The 19,530-nt window shown below is 38.0% G+C and overlaps 2 non-coding genes across 2 annotated transcripts; both read left to right on the forward strand.

Moving 5' to 3' along the window:
* The first annotated feature begins 12,880 nt into the window (after positions 1-12,880).
* On the forward strand, positions 12,881-12,954 carry TRNAI-AAU (transfer RNA isoleucine (anticodon AAU)). The gene has a single exon. It is a non-coding gene; the product is annotated as a tRNA-Ile (tRNA).
* A 2,826-nt stretch (positions 12,955-15,780) lies between these two features.
* Positions 15,781-15,854, forward strand: TRNAI-AAU (transfer RNA isoleucine (anticodon AAU)). The gene has a single exon. It is a non-coding gene; the product is annotated as a tRNA-Ile (tRNA).
* The last annotated feature ends 3,676 nt before the right edge of the window (positions 15,855-19,530 follow it).

Here is a 19,530-nt window from a genome sequence, read left to right on the forward strand (position 1 = left end):
CGTCTTTGCACGCATTCTAGTTCAGCAATGTCCTTCTCATACACAGGTGCTTAAAACTGTACACAATATTCCATGTATGGTCTAACCGGTGATTTATAGAAATGCAGAGTTTGTTGCATGAAATCATCTTAGAGGTTCAATTTCAACCTTAAGGACACAAATAATATCTTGATTTTGCCTCTTTGTATTCTGATAGTCATAACTTTATTATTTTTCCGTCCTCATAGTCATATAAGGGCTTGTTTTTAGCGAGACAAGTTCTTGTTTTTAATGGCAGCATTTAATGTACCATATAATGTACTGAAAGAAAACTCTTTGTGGGGTGGAATGGAAAACACAAAAGCAATTTGTCCAATGCTTTTTGAGTAGTAAAAATTGCAAGTTTATTTTATTATTCAGGTTAATAGGATATCAATATGAATACACGTTTGCATGTATTTTCTACTGACGTGACGTGAATCTTTGGTGTAAAAGTGGCCGGTTAGCTCAGTTGGTTAGAGCGTGGTGCTAATAACGCCAAGGTCACGGGTTCGATCCCCATACGGGCAATGTAAGCTCACTTTTGTTACAGAGTTGAATAGTTGATAATATTGAAAAAAGGTCCATCAAATTCAACCTATAAACCTGCCGTGTTGATCCAGAGGAAGGCAAAAACTGTCTTGGAGTGCATTCCAATGTTGTCATTAGGGGAAAAATTCCTCCCTTACTCCAAATATGGCTATTAGAATAAATTCCTGGATCAAAGTTCCATCTCCAGAATCTGGTACAAATATGATGAAATTTTATATTTTTCAAAAAAACACTTTTCAATGTGGCAGAGAGTTCAATCGTCGAACTGCTCTTACAGTAAAGAATCCCCGTCTGTGATGAGGTCCTTTAATTACCTTGCTTTCCCTTCTTTGCACGCATTCTAGTTCAGCAATGTCCTTCTCATACACAGGTGCTTGAAACTGTACACAATATTCCATGTATGGTCTAACCGGTGATTTATAGAAATGCAGAGTTTGTTGCATGAAATCATCTTAGAGGTTCAATTTCAACCTTAAGGATAAAAATAATATCTTGATTTTGCCTCTTTGTATTCCGATAGTCATAACTTTATTATTTTTCCGTCCTCATAGTCATATAAGGGCTTGTTTTTAGCGAGACAAGTTCTTGTTTTTAATGGCAGCATTTAATGTACCATATAATGTACTGAAAGAAAACTCTTTGTGGGGTGGAATGGAAAACACAAAAGCAATTTGTCCAATGCTTTTTGAGTAGTAAAAATTGCAAGTTTATTTTATTATTCAGGTTAATAGGATATCAATATGAATACACGTTTGCATGTATTTTCTACTGACGTGACGTGAATCTTTGGTGTAAATGTGGTCGGTTAGCTCAGTTGGTTAGAGCGTGGTGCTAATAACGCCAAGGTCACGGGTTCGATCCCGTACGGGCCATGGAAGCTCACTTTTGTTACATGCTTGTTACAGAGTTGAATAGTTGATAATATTGAAAAAAGGTCCATCAAATTCAACCTATAAACCAGCCGTGTTGATCCAGAGGAAGGCAAAAACTGTCTTGGAGTGCATTCCAATGTTGTCATTAGGGGAAAAATTCCTCCCTTACTCCAAATATGGCTATTAGAATAAATTCCTGGATCAAAGTTCCATCTCCAGAATCTGGTACAAATATGATGAAATTTTATATTTTTCAAAAAAACACTTTTCAATGTGGCAGAGAGTTCAATCGTCGAACTGCTCTTACAGTAAAGAATCCCCGTCTGTGATGAGGTCCTTTAATTACCTTGCTTTCCCTTCTTTGCACGCATTCTAGTTCAGCAATGTCCTTCTCATACACAGGTGCTTAAAACTGTACACAATATTCCATGTATGGTCTAACCGGTGATTTATAGAAATGCAGAGTTTGTTGCATGAAATCATCTTAGAGGTTCAATTTCAACCTTAAGGACAAAAATAATATCTTGATTTTGCCTCTTTGTATTCTGATAGTCATAACTTTATTATTTTTCCGTCCTCATAGTCATATAAGGGCTTGTTTTTAGCGAGACAAGTTCTTGTTTTTAATGGCAGCATTTAATGTACCATATAATGTACTGAAAGAAAACTCTTTGTGGGGTGGAATGGAAAAATAATATCTTGATTTTGCCTCTATGTATTCCGATAGTCATAACTTTATTATTTTTCCGTCCTCATAGTCATATAAGGGCTTGTTTTTAGCGAGACAAGTTCTTGTTTTTAATGGCTGCATTTAATGTACCATATAATGTACTGAAGAAAACTCTTTGTGGGGTGGAATGGAAAACACAAAAGCAATTTGTCCAATGCTTTTTGAGTAGTAAAAATTGCAAGTTTATTTTATTATTCAGGTTAATAGGATATCAATATGAATACACGTTTGCATGTATTTTCTACTGACGTGACGTGAATCTTTGGTGTAAATGTGGCTGGTTAGCTCAGTTGGTTAGAGCGTGGTGCTAATAACGCCAAGGTCACGTGTTCGATCCCCGTATGGGCCATGGAAGCTCACTTTTGTTACAGAGTTGAATAGTTGATAATATTGAAAAAAGGTCCATCAAATTCAACCTATAAACCTGCCGTGTTGATCCAGAGGAAGGCAAAAACTGTCTTGGAGTGCATTCCAATGTTGTCATTAGGGGAAAAATTCCTCCCTTACTCCAAATATGGCTATTAGAATAAATTCCTGGATCAAAGTTCCATCTCCAGAATCTGGTACAAATATGATGAAATTTTATATTTTTCAAAAAAACACTTTTCAATGTGGCAGAGAGTTCAATCGTCGAACTGCTCTTACAGTAAAGAATCCCCGTCTGTGATGAGGTCCTTTAATTACCTTGCTTTCCCTTCTTTGCACGCATTCTAGTTCAGCAATGTCCTTCTCATACACAGGTGCTTGAAACTGTACACAATATTCCATGTATGGTCTAACCGGTGATTTATAGAAATGCAGAGTTTGTTGCATGAAATCATCTTAGAGGTTCAATTTCAACCTTAAGGATAAAAATAATATCTTGATTTTGCCTCTTTGTATTCCGATAGTCATAACTTTATTATTTTTCCGTCCTCATAGTCATATAAGGGCTTGTTTTTAGCGAGACAAGTTCTTGTTTTTAATGGCAGCATTTAATGTACCATATAATGTACTGAAAGAAAACTCTTTGTGGGGTGGAATGGAAAACACAAAAGCAATTTGTCCAATGCTTTTTGAGTAGTAAAAATTGCAAGTTTATTTTATTATTCAGGTTAATAGGATATCAATATGAATACACGTTTGCATGTATTTTCTACTGACGTGACGTGAATCTTTGGTGTAAAAGTGGCCGGTTAGCTCAGTTGGTTAGAGCGTGGTGCTAATAACGCCAAGGTCACGGGTTTGATCCCCGTATGGGCCATGGAAGCTCACTTTTGTTACATGCTTGTATAGTTGAATAGTTGATAATATTGAAAAAAGGTCCATCAAATTCAACCTATAAACCTGCCGTGTTGATCCAGAGGAAGGCAAAAACTGTCTTGGAGTTGTGATGGTATAGAACAACCTATAATCAATGATATAAGTGTAATGTATGTACTACTTCAAGGTAGAAGGATAAACGAGTCTATATTTTGGGTATTATTGAAAGGTTATGGAATGTGATAATCTGCAGATGTTCTGCTGAAACTGGGAATTGCGAATTCATTATGTTATGAGTGTACTACCAGGAACTAGGGAGTTTGTTACCAGCATTTTTGGGTTCTGGGCGTACAGCCAAGATAGATATGGGTAGAACACCGGATTAAAAATTAGATGTAAGGAATAAGAAACAATGTATGTAGAGATAAGAATAATGAGGAAAGAAACCACAAGAATGTATATGTCTAAATGACTCATATGTGTCTGCACGTAATTATATGATATTTTTACTATATAAACTCTGTGTCTCTGCAAATAAAGTCAGAAGTATTTTTGCCTTGAGAAACGTCTCAGTGTGTCTTTGCTTCTCCGAGCTCGCACCCCCCCCACCTGATTTGAACCTGCATGGAGATCAAGGCGTAAAGTGACCTCATTGCGATCACAGAAATTGGCGCCCGAACAGGGACTTGACCAGAAGGACGGCACCCCACCTAGGGGATCTCCCGGGACTTGAATGGCGACCTCCCGGACGAAGGAACGTGCAGACCACAGCTGCAGCAAGGTAAGAAGACTTAATTCTTACAAACTCTGCTCTGCACCTTCCTGTCTGGTAGGTCACCTTCCCGGTAGTACTCCTGAGGAATAGAGGGGCCACATGAGGGTGTTTTTAGTGTAAAAATCTGGTCAAGTCTATATGTAATCCTACCCTCAGGATAAAGTGCCTGATCTCCATGGCAGTATTTGTATGAATGTTGTAGAAACCCAGTTTTGTGTCACAAATGCATTTTAGAATAAGGAAATTGTTTTTGGAAAAAACTTCCGATAATCCGGCAAATTACCAGAAACATGTGTACATGCTTCAGGTGACTACGGGGATTATGATAGGCTAAATTTAAGCCCGGAAATCGAAAATTTTGTGCAATCTGATAATCCGGAAAAATACCGAAAATGTGTGTACACGATTGGAGTACTTGCGGGGATTATCATGCACTGATTTTCAGCTCAAAATTCCAGAATTTTCTGCAATCCGATAATCCGGCATGTCAAATGAATAGCTTGATTTTACGTTTGCCTTGTTATTTGGATTAGTAATATTTGTCATATTACTGTTATGGTGTGGAGGATATCTCCTTGAGTGGTGTTTAAAGTGAATAAGAAGAAAGTAAGCTAGTTATAAAAGGAATTTAATTCTCTGGCCAGAGTAGAAGTTGAAAAGGAGTTTCGAGGGGATAAGTAACTGTCTAAAATAGGTGAGAAAGGAATTCACCTATCAGGAAAATTACCCCCTACATAACTTAGGGTCTGCCTATAGGCGACCACTTATAACTAGGCAACAATGTTGAACTTGGTGTCCCTATTAAGTACGGAAGCTAGAAACTGTCTAAAACAGATGAGAATGGAATTCATCTGTCAGTAGCTAAAATCTGTAACAAGAGTAAGTACGGAAACTAGAAACTGTCTAAAACAGATGAGAATGGAATTCATCTGTCAGTAGCTAAAATCTGTAACAAGAGTACGAGATGAGCACCCCAAAGGACAAACCGCCAAACAGGCAGTAGCAGAAAGAGAAGGTAAAAAGGCAACGCAGGGAACGAAGAAAAAAAAATAAAATAATGAAAGCATGTGGTCTAGAATCCCATGGACGGTTAGACGCAGAAAAATGGAATGAATGTTGTGACACAAAACGTGGATGGTTGAAAGATAAAAAGTTACAGGGGAAAGCAGAAGCATGGAGAAAAGTGTCAGAAGAAGTAGTACAAGGAGGTTGCCAGAGGAAATTCATATTTTATAAAGTAAAGTTTAAAGCAAAGGAAGTTATAGAAGTAGTAGTTGTTTTAATGTTGCAAATGACCTTATAGTAAATTCCCATATGGTATAATTTAGAATTAACTAGTGTGACAAGAGAAGGGGGAGGTGAAGACCAGCTGCTAGTGAGATAAGAAATGTAATCTTGTTTTTAAAATGAATGAACACAACATTAAATGCTGATATAGATATTTTGTATGACTTTGTGTCATTTTGTAGATTGAATCAGGAAAAGTGATAAATGTAATAATGTATAAGCAGTCCTTCACAGCCAAACCACCAGACACCTCTGTCTTATATGATGAGACCCTTGATCCTGTCATACATTCTGCACAGAGTGCAGTTGTTTGCCCTGATCAAGGCATGTAAACTGGCAGAGGGAAAAAGAGGAGGGCGGCTCCAAGCCGCAGATTGGGCAAAAGGTATACTGGAGAACAAAGGGAAGTTGGAAGGTAGAAAGTTGATGAAAAGTGCTTTAGAGGGATTTGCAGAAGAGGAAGTTAGGAATAAGAAAGGTATTGTATGTATTAGAGAACAGGACCAGCCGACGCCCGGTAATGGCATCCGTACCTCATGTTGAGTGTGTCCTCATTGTTGGTGGGAAACCCCCTGCGCACTGTTTCCAATGGGAGAGGCTGCCCCCCCTGCCCCTGATGTGGCCACGCCCGGCCCAACCAAATCAGTATGAAATAATCACCTTGTTAATTTTGTCATTTGTAGTGTTTTTTCTATTTACAGAAGTTCCAGTCTAGTTCACTGATGAAGCAACACGTAATCATAATATAGAGATGGTGGCCAACAGATTGTACTGTTAAACATTAACGTAGATAATTCCTGTACAATGGTGTGATAAATGATTGCAGATACGTATGTTGTTTTGCCGGCATTGAAAGTGTTAAGATTGTGAGAAGTTGTGAGAAGTTGTGAGAAGCTGTGAGTTAGTGACCCCCCCCCCCCCCTCCCTCCCCCTAAAGTGTGCTGTGTTTGGGAGGAGGAGGAGGGGGGCTGACTGGGTGCAGTCTGCAGGGCTGATGAGACAAAGGGATCTCAATATGCACTGCTGAGATATATATATATCAGTAATGTCTACAAACCGAAATACATTTCTTCTCTTTTGCGCAAGCGCTGTTGTTTATAAAAGTTACGATATTTATGTGCTATGATGTGATCAGATTTCATGTGTTTTGATGTTAATTCAGATGTATTAAACTACAGATACTGTGAGAGACGGGGTTTTGAAAATGTATGTGCCCCCACCGTTCCTTATTTTTATATACTGTTTATTGGTTTGCAGTAATTAATGTTATCAGAGATAATATTTTCTGTTTTATTGAATAACTAACTACAATTGTTTTATTTTTGATTTCACACATGAGTTATGTTATTGTAAAGATCAAATGTTTGTCACGAAAAAGTTATTTTTGTTTCAGGCTGTTGTACATTACAGGGGGTTAAATTAGTGTTATGTTGAGATGTAGTTTTGAACTCTGCTACATCACTCTCGCAGAGTCCACAAAGGGGGGAAGGGTGAAGGAACTGATCAGGTACAATTGTGGTTTATGTGTAAGAGACCATCCCCCTCCAGCAAAGTTACACAGGAGGCGATGTGACATCACTCACACGAGTTTTTATGGATTTAGATGAGGGAGAAGGCAAAACAAAACTTGTCTGGACATTGTTAATTTGATGTAAAGTTTTTAGGGATGTTTTATTTTTATTTGTTTTTGTATTAATCAAGTATTTGCAGAACCTGATAAAAGTGAGATTCTCAAAGTATTCTGGATTATCAGCTGAATGAGGAGGAGTTGTGTTTGGTAGCGGCTCGTGACACCAATCCATGGAGTACCTCTACGCAAGCATATACTTTGTACTGTACTGAACAAAATGGACATGCCACTGCAGTTCTCACACAAAGTCATGGACCACAGCAGCGCCCGGTAGCATATTATTCAGCTAGACTAGACCCTGTGGCCTGAGGTTCCCCATCATGTGTGAGAGCTATCATTGCTGCAAATTCAATGTTAAACAAGGCCTCAGATTTGGTCCTGGCATTTCCAGTCCAAGTTTTTGCACCACATGTTATTACTGCTATTCTTACTCAAGTACAACCTAAGCATTTGTCCACTGCAAGACATTTGAGATTAACCTGTGCACTTCTTCTTTCTGAGCAGGTTACTTTATACCGCTGTACTACATTGAACCCAGCTACCTTACTGCCTTTGGAGCAAGGGGGAGAAGACGTAGGTAAAGTATGGTCACAATTTTTGTCTGAAACTGATGAACATGATTGTATGGCCCTTATGGCCCAGGAAACAGTGGGGTTCGCACATGTAAAAGATACCCCACTCCAAAACCCAGACCTAATACTCTTTGTGGATGGTTCAAGGTATTTTGTAGAAGGATCTTTTCTTACAGGATATGCAGTAACCACCGAAGATGTAGTCCTAGAAGCAGCCTCCTTACCAGCGTCCCGCTCAGCACAAGAAGCGGAGCTTAAGGCCCTGGCAGCAGCATGCCAACATGCAGAAGGAAAGACAGCAAATATATACACTGACTCTCGGTATGCATTTGGGATTGCACACGATTATGGCCCTATATGGAAGGCTAGACAGTTTTTGACCTCTGCAGGTACACCTGTAAAGAATGCAGACTTTGTAAACTACTTGATGGAGACCCTGATGTTACCCACAGAAGTAGCAGTAGTAATAAAGATAAAAGCTCACACTAAGGTGAGTTCACCAGAGACAAAAGGAAATGCCCTGGCAGACGAAGCGGCAAAGCAAGCAGCACAGAAGCTACCCGTGTTAGCAGCCGTATTTCAGATAAACGATCCAGAGGAAACAAGACCAGCTGTAAGCCCGGAACTACTGCAAAAACTTCAAGGACAAGCAACAAAAGAAGAAAAAGACAAGTGGACGGCCCAAGGAGCAACGCTACGAAAAGATGGCCTCTGGCAATGCCAGAATAAACTGTGCCTGCCTAAGACAATGTTCCCAATGATGGCCCAAATAACACATGGAGCGACTCACCAATCAAAAACGGCAATGATGGACTTGGTAAACAAGGTGTGGTATGCTCCAGGGTTTAGTGTGATGGCCAGCAGTTTTACACAAGGATGCATGATCTGTGCAACACATAATATTGGAAGAACTGTAAAAGTACCACAGAAGCACACACCCAGACCAATTTACCCATTCCAGAGACTACAGATAGACTATAATCAATTACCAAAAGTCGGTACCTATGAGTATGTGCTTGTTTGTATTGATCTCTTTTCAGGATGGCCAGAAGCTTTTCCAGTAACCAAAGCTACAGCCGTAGCCACAGCAAAGAAACTGATCAACGAGGTGGTGTGCAGATATGGAGTACCAGAGGTGATCGAGAGCGACAGAGGAACTCATTTTACGGGTGAAATCATGAACCATGTGTTGTCAGCTCTAGGCATAAGTCAAGCCCTACATACACCATACCATCCACAAAGCAGTGGGAAGGTTGAGAGACTAAATGGGACTCTCAAATTGAAAATCCAAAAAGCAATGGTAGAAACCGGGAAACCATGGACCGAGTGTCTACCATTAGCCTTGTTCTCAGTAAGATACACGCCCACAAAAAGAACAGGTCTCAGCCCATATGAGATCTTATTTGGGTCGGCTCCCAGATTAGGATGTTATTTTCCACAGGTGCTCCAAATGCAGTATGGTAGACTAACAGATTATGTATCAACGCTGAACAAACAATTGACCAAGGTGCATGCACAAGTCTTTGCTTCCATTCCAGGTCCTGATTCAGTTGAAGGGACGTATAAGCTAGAACCAGGAGATTGGGTCGTTGTCAAAAGACACGTGAGGAAGAGCCTTGAGCCACGGTTTGATGGTCCTTTTCAAGTTTTACTCGTTACAAGCACCTCAGTGAAGCTCGAAGGAAAGGCAAGCTGGATTCACGCCAGTCATTGTAAAAAGGTTCTTCAGCCAGAAGAATGAAGATCTTTGTGGTTGTTGCGGCGGTTGTTGCGTGTGCTCTTATACAAAAAGGCAGAACTGCTACTCCTGTACACGTAATCAGTACAGAATCACTGGAACAGTTCAGGACAGGGTGGGCGAATGCCACAGTGGATAGAAAGCAGGGTAACTACACCTGTAAGGCCAATGCCCCGTGTTATACTACAAATGTGACTACAACCGAAGGGACCACATGGAGGGACTGTGTACCTTCACATAGACAAAACAGCCAACATTAGCATACAAGAAGAGACGCCGGGGCTGTTGCTTTGTTGTTATGAACCAGATTTACAGTATCGACAGAAATATACAACCAGGAAAAATAGAAACGAAATGATAAATAAGACTTATGAAAGATGCAACAAGGAGAGGCTCAACTCTACGATTGTAATAAAAGAAACTGATGGGATTATATTATGTATGAATAATAGCCAAATAAGAAATAGAAGATATTTTGTATTCTTGATAATAATTTTAAGAGATAGTTTTAAGCCACATATAACAGTACAAAGTCTGGAAAGAATCCCACACACTTGTAAGAGCGCTGTAACCCAACAGCAGAAAAAGAATGTACACTTCAATATTTCCTTCCCTGAATCCCCCAGCTGTCATAGACAAAAAAGAGAATGGTATGACCCGCTATTAGGAGGGGTAGGAACGGGATTAGGAGTATTGAATGGTATACAGTTAGAAACAGTTATGAACAAATTAAACTCAGTGGGAGATGACACATCTACTGCATTAAGGATAGGTGCCTCATGGTTACCTACTACCTTTCACTTACAGCAAAAAGGGTTAGCTATAGATGAACTGTTTCTAAATGTTTTTAATGAAAGTATGCTAACCGAATATAGAACATTACAGAATGTATCAACTTTAGTAAATTGGACAGTATGTACGCTTAAAACGATGTGGCAACAAGAACAGATGAATAATTGTAAGAATAAATTGTTTAGTAGTCATGTTAGGCAATGGACAGACATTCTGCCCATAGGAAAGAGAAATGATACGTGGTTATTGTTCCAGCCTGAGTATACTGAGTGTACACCTAAATGGTGTGCAGGAAGACTAATAGCATTTCATGTGAAAAATCCTACTCTATTATGCAAATTTATTGTTATGCCAATGGTAATGATTGATTGGGTGACATTATTAGGACAATATTGTATCCTGGAAATGAAAGGAACACACATAGATTCTCAAAATAAGACAAGGAATATAGATTTGTGCCAGTTAACAGAGCAAGGATATGTATGTAATGAACAGTCAGGGATATATGAACCCTGTCTAATGCAGCACCAGGATAATGTATGCGCACTCACTATAATCCCAGAAGTTAACCTACAGGTTTATATTGAAGTAGGTCCACAGCATGTATGTTTAATAACTAACAACAAGCAGACCCTTAGCCAGTTTAATCTCACAGGACCATTTTCAGGATGTCTATACAATGTGACGCATTTGACTTGGGGGAACCAAACTATAGTGTTCCTGCCTACTTTAGAAGAAATAATGTCCACTGTATGGGTACCTGAACCTTTGCCCTATGGAAATTTTAGTTTGCCACTGGAAGAGTTAAAACAAGTGTTACAAAAGTCTAAAGACGTAAAGAAATTGATAGCAGCCCATAATGTAACTCTAAGTAAAGTGAAAGTATTGGCTACAATAGCAGCTAGGGAAGTAATAAATTTATTGTCAGCAATAAAAGATGCCAGTGCCCATCATTGGTATGACGTTTTTACAGGATTTTCTCCCACTGCCACTAAGATATTGCATGTGCTTTTCCAACCATTGATTTGTTTAATGATATTATTTGTATTGCTTACATGTTTCAATTGTTATGTATTTTGCAAGATAAGGGAAGCATTCAGTCAGAGGCCTATATATTATGATGAAAGAGTGTTGTGAGATTACCCCACCTACATACCTGTGTGAATCAAGTGAAGAAATGGATCGAAGCCTTGCTATCAGGAGATAGAAGTAGCATTGGAATTTAGGTGTTGGTAAAATCACAAAAGGAGGGATTGTGATGGTATAGAACAACCTATAATCAATGATATAAGTGTAATGTATGTACTACTTCAAGGTAGAAGGATAAACGAGTCTATATTTTGGGTATTATTGAAAGGTTATGGAATGTGATAATCTGCAGATGTTCTGCTGAAACTGGGAATTGCGAATTCATTATGTTATGAGTGTACTACCAGGAACTAGGGAGTTTGTTACCAGCATTTTTGGGTTCTGGGCGTACAGCCAAGATAGATATGGGTAGAACACCGGATTAAAAATTAGATGTAAGGAATAAGAAACAATGTATGTAGAGATAAGAATAATGAGGAAAGAAACCACAAGAATGTATATGTCTAAATGACTCATATGTGTCTGCACGTAATTATATGATATTTTTACTATATAAACTCTGTGTCTCTGCAAATAAAGTCAGAAGTATTTTTGCCTTGAGAAACGTCTCAGTGTGTCTTTGCTTCTCCGAGCTCGCACCCCCCCACCTGATTTGAACCTGCATGGAGATCAAGGCGTAAAGTGACCTCATTGCGATCACAGAAAGCATTCCAATTTTCTCATTAGGGGAAAAATTCCTCCCTTACTCCAAATATGGCTATTAGAATAAATTCCTGGATCAAAGTTCCATCTCCAGAATCTGGTACAAATATGATGAAATTTTATATTTTTCAAAAAAACACTTTTCAATGTGGCAGAGAGTTCAATCGTCGAACTGCTCTTACAGTAAAGAATCCCCGTCTGTGATGAGGTCCTTTAATTACCTTGCTTTCCCTTCTTTGCACGCATTCTAGTTCAGCAATGTCCTTCTCATACACAGGTGCTTAAAACTGTACACAATATTCCATGTATGGTCTAACCGGTGATTTATAGAAATGCAGAGTTTGTTGCATGAAATCATCTTAGAGGTTCAATTTCAACCTTAAGGACAAAAATAATATCTTGATTTTGCCTCTTTGTATTCTGATAGTCATAACTTTATTATTTTTCCGTCCTCATAGTCATATAAGGGCTTGTTTTTAGCGAGACAAGTTCTTGTTTTTAATGGCAGCATTTAATGTACCATATAATGTACTGAAAGAAAACTCTTTGTGGGGTGGAATGGAAAAATAATATCTTGATTTTGCCTCTTTGTATTCCGATAGTCATAACTTTATTATTTTTCCGTCCTCATAGTCATATAAGGGCTTGTTTTTAGCGAGACAAGTTCTTGTTTTTAATGGCAGCATTTAATGTACCATATAATGTACTGAAAGAAAACTCTTTGTGGGGTGGAATGGAAAACACAAAAGCAATTTGTCCAATGCTTTTTGAGTAGTAAAAATTGCAAGTTTATTTTATTATTCAGGTTAATAGGATATCAATATGAATACACGTTTGCATGTATTTTCTACTGACGTGACGTGAATCTTTGGTGTAAAAGTGGCCGGTTAGCTCAGTTGGTTAGAGCGTGGTGCTAATGACGCCAAGGTCACGGGTTCGATCCCCGTACGGGCCATGGAAGCTCACTTTTGTTACATGCTTGTTACATGCTTGTTACATGCTTGTTACAGAGTTGAATAGTTGATAATATTGAAAAAAGGTCCATCAAATTCAACCTATAAACCTGCCGTGTTGATCCAGAGGAAGGCAAAAACTGTCTTGGAGTGCATTCCAATGTTGTCATTAGGGGAAAAATTCCTCCCTTACTCCAAATATGGCTATTAGAATAAATTCCTGGATCAAAGTTCCATCTCCAGAATCTGGTACAAATATGATGAAATTTTATATTTTTCAAAAAAACACTTTTCAATGTGGCAGAGAGTTCAATCGTCGAACTGCTCTTACAGTAAAGAATCCCCGTCTGTGATGAGGTCCTTTAATTACCTTGCTTTCCCTTCTTTGCACGCATTCTAGTTCAGCAATGTCCTTCTCATACACAGGTGCTTAAAACTGTACACAATATTCCATGTATGGTCTAACCGGTGATTTATAGAAATGCAGAGTTTGTTGCATGAAATCATCTTAGAGGTTCAATTTCAACCTTAAGGACAAAAATAATACCTTGATTTTGCCTCTTTGTATTCCGATAGTCATAACTTTATTATTTTTCCGTCCTCATAGTCATATAAGGGCTTGTTTTTAGCGAGACAAGTTCTTGTTTTTAATGGCAGCATTTAATGTACCATATAATGTACTGAAAGAAAACTCTTTGTGGGGTGGAATGGAAAAATAATATCTTAATTTTGCCTCTTTGTATTCCGATAGTCATAACTTTATTATTTTTCCGTCCTCATAGTCATGCAAGGGCTTGTTTTTAGCGAGACAAGTTCTTGTTTTTAATGGCAGCATTTAATGTACCATATAATGTACTGAAGAAAACTCTTTGTGGGGTGGAATGGAAAACACAAAAGCAATTTGTCCAATGCTTTTTGAGTAGTAAAAATTGCAAGTTTATTTTATTATTCAGGTTAATAGGATATCAATATGAATACACGTTTGCATGTATTTTCTACTGACGTGACGTGAATCTTTGGTGTAAAAGTGGCTGGTTAGCTCAGTTGGTTAGAGCGTGGTGCTAATAACGCCAAGGTCACGGGTTCGATCCACGTACGGGCCATGGAAGCTCACTTTTGTTACAGAGTTGAATAGTTGATAATATTGAAAAAAGGTCCATCAAATTCAACCTATAAACCTGCCGTGTTGATCCAGAGGAAGGCAAAAACTGTCTTGGAGTGCATTCCAATGTTGTCATTAGGGGAAAAATTCCTCCCTTACTCCAAATATGGCTATTAGAATAAATTCCTGGATCAAAGTTCCATCTCCAGAATCTGGTACAAATATGATGAAATTTTATATTTTTCAAAAAAACACTTTTCAATGTGGCAGAGAGTTCAATCGTCGAACTGCTCTTACAGTAAAGAATCCCCGTCTGTGATGAGGTCCTTTAATTACCTTGCTTTCCCTTCTTTGCACGCATTCTAGTTCAGCAATGTCCTTCTCATACACAGGTGCTTAAAACTGTACACAATATTCCATGTATGGTCTAACCGGTGATTTATAGAAATGCAGAGTTTGTTGCATGAAATCATCTTAGAGGTTCAATTTCAACCTTAAGGATAAAAATAATATCTTGATTTTGCCTCTTTGTATTCCGATAGTCATAACTTTATTATTTTTCCGTCCTCATAGTCATATAAGGGCTTGTTTTTAGCGAGACAAGTTCTTGTTTTTAATGGCAGCATTTAATGTACCATATAATGTACTGAAAGAAAACTCTTTGTGGGGTGGAAAGGAAAACACAAAAGCAATTTGTCCAATGCTTTTTGAGTAGTAAAAATTGCAAGTTTATTTTATTATTCAGGTTAATAGGATATCAATATGAATACACGTTTGCATGTATTTTCTACTGACGTGACGTGAATCTTTGGTGTAAAAGTGGCCGGTTAGCTCAGTTGGTTAGAGCGTGGTGCTAATAACGCCAAGGTCACGGGTTCGGTCCCCGTACGGGCCATGGAAGCTCACTTTTGTTACATGCTTGTTACAGAGTTGAATAGTTGATAATATTGAAAAAAGGTCCATCAAACTCAACCTATAAACCTGCCGTGTTGATCCAGAGGAAGGCAAAAACTGTCTTGGAGTGCATTCCAATTTTCTCATTAGGGGAAAAATTCCTCCCTTACTCCAAATATGGCTATTAGAATAAATTCCTGGATCAAAGTTCCATCTCCAGAATCTGGTACAAATATGATGAAATTTTATATTTTTCAAAAAAACACTTTTCAATGTGGCAGAGAGTTCAATCGTCGAACTGCTCTTACAGTAAAGAATCCCCGTCTGTGATGAGGTCCTTTAATTACCTTGCTTTCCCTTCTTTGCACGCATTCTAGTTCAGCAATGTCCTTCTCATACACAGGTGCTTAAAACTGTACACAATATTCCATGTATGGTCTAACCGGTGATTTATAGAAATGCAGAGTTTGTTGCATGAAATCATCTTAGAGGTTCAATTTCAACCTTAAGGATAAAAATAATATCTTGATTTTGCCTCTTTGTATTCTGATAGTCATAACTTTATTATTTTTCCGTCCTCATAGTCATATAAGGGCTTGTTTTTAGCGAGACAAGTTCTTGTTTTTAATGGCAGCATTTAATGTACCATATAATGTACTGAAAGAAAACTCTTTGTGGGGTGGAATGGAAAACACAAAAGCAATTTGTCCAATGCTTTTTGAGTAGTAAAAATTTCAAGTTTATTTTATTATTCAGGTTAATAGGATATCAATATGAATACACGTTTGCATGTATTTTCTACTGACGTGACGTGAATCTTTGGTGTAAAAGTGGCCGGTTAGCTCAGTTGGTTAGAGCGTGGTGCTAATAACACCAAGGTCACGGGTTCGATCCCCGTATGGGCCATGGAAGCTCACTTTTGTTACAGATTTGAATAGTTGATAATATTGAAAAAAGGTCCATCAAATTCAACCTATAAACCTGCCGTGTTGATCCAGAGGAAGGCAAAAACTGTCTTGGAGTGCATTCCAATGTTGTCATTAGGGGAAAAATTCCTCCCTTACTCCAAATATGGCTATTAGAATAAATTCCTGGATCAAAGTTCCATCTCCAGAATCTGGTACAAATATGATGAAATTTTATATTTTTCAAAAAAACACTTTTCAATGTGGCAGAGAGTTCAATCGTCGAACTGCTCTTACAGTAAAGAATCCCCGTCTGTGATGAGGTCCTTTAATTACCTTGCTTTCCCTTCTTTGCACGCATTCTAGTTCAGCAATGTCCTTCTCATACACAGGTGCTCAAAACTGTACACAATATTCCATGTATGGTCTAACCGGTGATTTATAGAAATGCAGAGTTTGTTGCATGAAATCATCTTAGAGGTCCAATTTCAACCTTAAGGACAAAAATAATATCTTGATTTTGCCTCTTTGTATTCCGATAGTCATAACTTTATTATTTTTCCGTCCTCATAGTCATATAAGGGCTTGTTTTTAGCGAGACAAGTTCTTGTTTTTAATGGCAGCATTTAATGTACCATATAATGTACTGAAGAAAACTCTTTGTGGGGTGGAATGGAAAACACAAAAGCAATTTGTCCAATGCTTTTTGAGTAGTAAAAATTGCAAGTTTATTTTATTATTCAGGTTAATAGGATATCAATATGAATACACGTTTGCATGTATTTTCTACTGACGTGACGTGAATCTTTGGTGTAAAAGTGGCCGGTTAGCTCAGTTGGTTAGAGTGTGGTGCTAATAACGCCAAGGTCATAGGTTCGATCCCCGTACAGGCCGTGGAAGCTCACTTTTGTTACATGCTTGTTACAGAGTTGAATAGTTGATAATATTGAAAAAAGGTCCATCAAATTCAACATATAAACCTGCCGTGTTGATCCAGAGGAAGGCAAAAACTGTCTTGGAGTGCATTCCAAAGTTGTCATTAGGGGAAAAATTCCTCCCTTACTCCAAATATGGCTATTAGAATAAATTCCTGGATCAAAGTTCCATCTCCAGAATCTGGTAGTAATATGATGAAATTTTATATTTTTCAAAAAAAACACTTTTCAATGTGGCAGAGAGTTCAATCGTCGAACTGCTCTTACAGTAAAGAATCCCCGTCTGTGATGAGGTCCTTTAATTACCTTGCTTTCCCTTCTTTGCACGCATTCTAGTTCAGCAATGTCCTTCTCATACACAGGTGCTTAAAACTGTACACAATATTCCATGTATGGTCTAACCGGTGATTTATAGAAATGCAGAGTTTGTTGCATGAAATCATCTTAGAGGTCCAATTTCAACCTTAAGGACAAAAATAATATCTTGATTTTGCCTCTTTGTATTCCGATAGTCATAACTTTATTATTTTTCCGTCCTCATAGTCATATAAGGGCTTGTTTTTAGCGAGACAAGTTCTTGTTTTTAATGGCAGCATTTAATGTACCATATAATGTACTGAAGAAAACTCTTTGTGGGGTGGAATGGAAAACACAAAAGCAATTTGTCCAATGCTTTTTGAGTAGTAAAAATTGCAAGTTTATTTTATTATTCAGGTTAATAGGATATCAATATGAATACACGTTTGCATGTATTTTCTACTGACGTGACGTGAATCTCTGGTGTAAAAGTGGCCGGTTAGCTCAGTTGGTTAGAGCGTGGTGCTAATAACGCCAAGGTCACGGGTTCGATCCCCATACGGGCAATGTAAGCTCACTTTTGTTACAGAGTTGAATAGTTGATAATATTGAAAAAAGGTCCATCAAATTCAACCTATAAACCTGCCGTGTTGATCCAGAGGAAGGCAAAAACTGTCTTGGAGTGCATTCCAATGTTGTCATTAGGGGAAAAATTCCTCCCTTACTCCAAATATGGCTATTAGAATAAATTCCTGGATCAAAGTTCCATCTCCAGAATCTGGTAGTAATATGATGAAATTTTATATTTTTCAAAAAAACACTTTTCAATGTGGCAGAGAGTTCAATCGTCGAACTGCTCTTACAGTAAAGAATCCCCGTCTGTGATGAGGTCCTTTAATTACCTTGCTTTCCCTTCTTTGCACGCATTCTAGTTCAGCAATGTCCTTCTCATACACAGGTGCTTAAAACTGTACACAATATTCCATGTATGGTCTAACCGGTGATTTATAGAAATGCAGAGTTTGTTGCATGAAATCATCTTAGAGGTCCAATTTCAACCTTAAGGACAAAAATAATATCTTGATTTTGCCTCTTTGTATTCCGATAGTCATAACTTTATTATTTTTCCGTCCTCATAGTCATATAAGGGCTTGTTTTTAGCGAGACAAGTTCTTGTTTTTAATGGCAGCATTTAATGTACCATATAATGTACTGAAAGAAAACTCTTTGTGGGGTGGAATGGAAAACACAAAAGCAATTTGTCCAATGCTTTTTGAGTAGTAAAAATTTCAAGTTTATTTTATTATTCAGGTTAATAGGATATCAATATGAATACACGTTTGCATGTATTTTCTACTGACGTGACGTGAATCTTTGGTGTAAAAGTGGCCGGTTAGCTCAGTTGGTTAGAGCGTGGTGCTAATATTGCCAAGGTCACGGGTTCGATCCCCGTATGGGCCATGGAAGCTCACTTTTGTTACATGCTTGTTACAGAGTTGAATAGTTGATAATATTGAAAAAAGGTCCATCAAATTCAACATATAAACCTGCCGTGTTGATCCAGAGGAAGGCAAAAACTGTCTTGGAGTGCATTCCAAAGTTGTCATTAGGGGAAAAATTCCTCCCTTACTCCAAATATGGCTATTAGAATAAATTCCTGGATCAAAGTTCCATCTCCAGAATCTGGTAGTAATATGATGAAATTTTATATTTTTCAAAAAAACACTTTTCAATGTGGCAGAGAGTTCAATCGTCGAACTGCTCTTACAGTAAAGAATCCCCGTCTGTGATGAGGTCCTTTAATTACCTTGCTTTCCCTTCTTTGCACGCATTCTAGTTCAGCAATGTCCTTCTCATACACAGGTGCTCAAAACTGTACACAATATTCCATGTATGGTCTAACCGGTGATTTATAGAAATGCAGAGTTTGTTGCATGAAATCATCTTAGAGGTCCAATTTCAACCTTAAGGACAAAAATAATATCTTGATTTTGCCTCTTTGTATTCCGATAGTCATAACTTTATTATTTTTCCGTCCTCATAGTCATATAAGGGCTTGTTTTTAGCGAGACAAGTTCTTGTTTTTAATGGCAGCATTTAATGTACCATATAATGTACTGAAAGAAAACTCTTTGTGGGGTGGAATGGAAAACACAAAAGCAATTTGTCCAATGCTTTTTGAGTAGTAAAAATTGCAAGTTTATTTTATTATTCAGGTTAATAGGATATCAATATGAATACACATTTGCATGTATTTTCTACTGACGTGACGTGAATCTTTGGTGTAAAAGTGGTCGGTTAGCTCAGTTGGTTAGAGCGTGGTGCTAATAACGCTAAGGTCACGGGTTCGATCCCTGTACGGGCCATGGAAGCTCACTTTTGTTACATGCTTGTTACAGAGTTGAATAGTTGATAATATTGAAAAAAGGTCCATCAAATTCAACC

The sequence above is a fragment of the Rhinoderma darwinii genome, chromosome 3 (genome assembly GCF_050947455.1).
Source record: "Rhinoderma darwinii isolate aRhiDar2 chromosome 3, aRhiDar2.hap1, whole genome shotgun sequence".
Lineage (NCBI taxonomy): Eukaryota > Metazoa > Chordata > Amphibia > Anura > Rhinodermatidae > Rhinoderma > Rhinoderma darwinii.